Source organism: Tamandua tetradactyla, chromosome 3 (genome assembly GCF_023851605.1).
Source record: "Tamandua tetradactyla isolate mTamTet1 chromosome 3, mTamTet1.pri, whole genome shotgun sequence".
Lineage (NCBI taxonomy): Eukaryota > Metazoa > Chordata > Mammalia > Pilosa > Myrmecophagidae > Tamandua > Tamandua tetradactyla.
In genome coordinates this window covers 9303536-9307290 of record NC_135329.1, presented here as the reverse complement: position 1 = coordinate 9307290, position 3755 = coordinate 9303536, and the positions used below count along the sequence as shown (strand labels likewise).

Genomic DNA, 3755 nt, shown 5'->3' with positions numbered 1-3755 from the left:
GAGAAAGATACTATGAAAAATTACTCAAGTTACTAGTCTAGTAGAAATGCTGGTATAACTACAGGAATAGCTTCCAAGGCAAAGGTCCAGGTGAAACAGAGAAAATATACATTCCAAAGCTGGATTAACCAACTTGCCATGTTCATAGTTGATGGAAGAAAGGAGTTCTCTATGGTTGACTTGCAGAAGGCAGTTTTTCTTCACAGAGAGGACCAGAGCATTCAGTTCTCTAGAAAGTTCTATCGGTCTTGATATTGTCCTGTTTAACCCTGTATTTTGAAGCATGTTTGGGTTCTGCTAGGATTGCTCCAATCATCAGTTTCAGGTGAGGTCTGTAATGGCTCCATGCTGACTTATTAACGACAGGAAGTCTCTTAAATGATTCACTTGAAAGACCCCTCAAAAATGACATCACCACTATTCATTCCTTTTATGGAATAAAGTTTTAGATATTCTTGAAAATATCTATCATATAGATGAGAAACTGGCAAAGCATAACCAAATCCAGCCAAAGGGGTAGCTTCTGTTCAGGAGCAGCTGAATACACATAGTTAGAAAGATTATCTATTTTTCAAAGCAGAAAACCATCATATTGGACACTTATCTTAATGAATGAGTCTTCTTTTCCCAAAGTAACAAGGGTTTTAAGAGCTGCATCTTTTCTATCTTTATATAAATCTGTTGTTGCTCTCACGGCATTCTGGAACAACACAGATAGCATGTGAAAAAGGGCACATAAGCATCTGAATAGGTTGTCTGGAGCTTTGGCATTTAATTCTTCCATTTCCAGCTCTGCAGCTACCAGCTAATACTGTTCATACAGCATCTAGGCTGTTTCATAAGCATCTTTTCACTACTGGCCATATTACAAGTAGGATCAATATTTCCTATATGTTTAGTTTGAGCAGAATGAGGGTTACCACCAAACAGAAGTGTGTGCTGGTTAATAAGCAAGTAGAGAGAGATGCAGTTGTTATAAAACCAATCCAGAAAATAGCAGATTTTACTGCCAATCAAAGGATCAAATCCATACTTCTTATATTTAATGACTCCCTGGGCCAGTATAGGAACCACATCATTATGTCTTTTTCTGACTTTAATCAAGACTTGTAGAAAGTTATCCAAAATCTATTGATCCTCAGGGCTCTTATTTTCATATTCTAAAAGCTCAAGAAGGCTCTGCATCTAGAATGCCAACTCTGCACCAATCCCACCCAAGACAGGTTAAGCAAGTTATCTGGCAGAAAATTTCCTCTTGTTGTGTTAGCCAGGTGCACAGGAAGCTCCTTTAGTAGAAACATGATACTCTCTTACATTCATTATTTCTCCTGCAGCCCAGGAACCTCTTTTTTTTTTATTTATTTATTTTTTACATGGGCAGGCACCGGGAATCGAACCCAGGTCCTCTGGCATGGCAGGCAAGCGTCCTTGCCTGCTGAGCCACCGTGGCCCGCCCCCAGGAACCTCTTGATGGGGAGCGGTCACAGCCAGCCACGCTTGTACTCTTTGGGCACGGTTGCTGCAGAGCCATCAGGAGTAGCCAGGTGGCCACAAGGGCCAGTGCAGAGGGGCTGCGGGCAGGGGACGCTGGCCTTAGCCTCGGTCTCCCAGGGCAGGTGTTGCCGGCCACCCTGGGCTCCCCCAGACCTCTCCCAGGGGGCTGCCCATTCACAACCCTGTGCTCTCCTTTTTCAATGCAGAGCCCCTCTGAGCACCACCTTTGCTGCATCTGCAAAGTTTTGGTATGTTGTGCTTTTGTTTTTATTTATCTCCAGATATTTCTTAATTTTCCTTGTGATTCCTTCTTTACCCAATGGTTGTTTAAGAAAGAATGCATTGTTTAATTTCCACATATTTGTGAGTTTCCCCCTTCGCTGTTCTATATTGATTTCTAACTTCTTTGCATCGTGGTTGGAGAAGATACTTTGCATGAGTTCACACTTTTTAGAAATTTATTGAGACTTGCTTTGTGATGTTCTTTTCTATTTAGTCTCCCCACAACTTTTAAGACTTTTTTTTTTTGCTTTAGACCTGATTCCCCAGGGTGACAAGTGCCTTTCACGACCCCTTCCAACCCTCATTTCAACTCAGCATCAGAGGTTTTATATATTGGGGGTTCTGAATAAAGTTTGCCTGAAAAAAAGTTTCGTGGTTTAAAACAAACAAACATTTGAACATCACTGCCTTTGAAGATCCAGTATAGGTCTTCTAATGAGACCAGCTCCACCAATGCCTCATCTCATCTCCCGGTTGTTGAAGTCTGCATTGTCCCTTTATTCCCCACCTTCTGACCTACAAACTTGCTCAAGTGTGGCCACCCTACAAAACACTTTCCCTTGCCCTTGCAAACCCATTCAGGTTGCATCTTGTGCTGGTTTGAAAATATTATGTACCCTAGAAAAGCCATGTTTTAATCCTCATTCAATCTTGTGGAGGCAGCTGTTTCTTTTAACCCTGATTCAGTAGTGTAGGTTGGAAACTTTTGATTAGATTGGCTCCATAGAGATGTGACACACCCAATTGTGTGTGTGACATTTGATTAGATAGAGACGTGACTCTACCCATTCCAGGTGGATCTTGATTAACTTACCAGAATCTTTTAAAAGGAAACATTTTGGAGAGAGTCAGAAATGACAGAAGCCCCAGAGCCAACAGAAACTTCGCAGCAGAGTTGACACAAATGCATATGTGGAGAACAGAGACACGGATGTTTGGAAATGCTTGGAGTACAGCAGACATTGCCATGAGATGTTAAGCAAGCCAGAACCTGGAGAGAACCAAAGGAAGCCAAGAGATGAAAGCCAGCCCTAGAGAAGCAAAGTGAGGAACCCCCACAGGAACAGAGGCTGAAAGCAACGGAGCCCAGGAGCCAGGGACCAGCAGAGGCAGCCACATGACTTCCCAGCTGACAGAGGTGTTCCTCACCAATCGGCCTTTCTGGAGTGAAGGTGACCTCTTGCTGGTGCCTTACTTTGGACACTTTCACTTCCTTAGAACTGTAAGCTTATAACTTTTTAAATCCCTCTTTTGTAAAAGCCATTCCAGTTCTGGTATATCAGCAGCTTGCAAACTAGCACACATCCCACCTCTCTTCTCACCACCAAGTTCCCGTGACTGTGCTCTCAGTTAACTCCTTGCAGTCTGGCTTCTGCCCTTCCTCGAAGCTCTTCTGCTGGAGTCTTGGTCGGCCTTACCCTGCTGTACAGCCCACCCTCTTCATCCCAGCTTTCCATCACACTGCTTCTCCTCTGACCCTCTGCTGGACATCGCTTCTCTTGATATTTTGCTTCTCCTGCTCTGATGCCTAACCTAGTTCTCTATATTTCTGCCTTCAGGCCTCCTCTCTCTCCATGTTCTCTCAACCCAAGACCCTCCGGCCTCTTCTACTGAAGCCCTTCTGGATGGCTCTCGAATTTAACACCGTCTGCTCTGTCAAGCTCATGTCTCAGTATCAAACTGCTTGCCAGTCATGACCACTTGCATTTAAACTCACTGCGTCCAAAACCAAATCCTTCACTTTTGAGTTCTCCCTGCCTCCCAACACATTCCTCTTCCTGTTGTCCTGGTCACCAGTTCTGGTTATAGATAACCAGGTTACCTGCAACCCCTTCCTTCCCCAACACCAACCAGGCACCAAATCCTGTCTGTTCTACCCCTGCAGTTTTTCTTATACCCATCTTTTCCTTCCCGTTCAGCTGCTGACCCCTAAACCATCACGCTCACTTGCTCGCCTGGCTTCCTTGCTGGTCTTCTCC

At 44.1% G+C, this 3755-nt stretch overlaps 1 pseudogene; it reads right to left on the bottom strand.

The window, feature by feature from the left end:
• Positions 1–229: 229 nt before the first annotated feature.
• Positions 230–1301, bottom strand: LOC143675948 (pyruvate dehydrogenase (acetyl-transferring) kinase isozyme 3, mitochondrial pseudogene; annotated as a pseudogene).
• Between the last annotated feature and the right edge of the window lie 2454 nt (positions 1302–3755).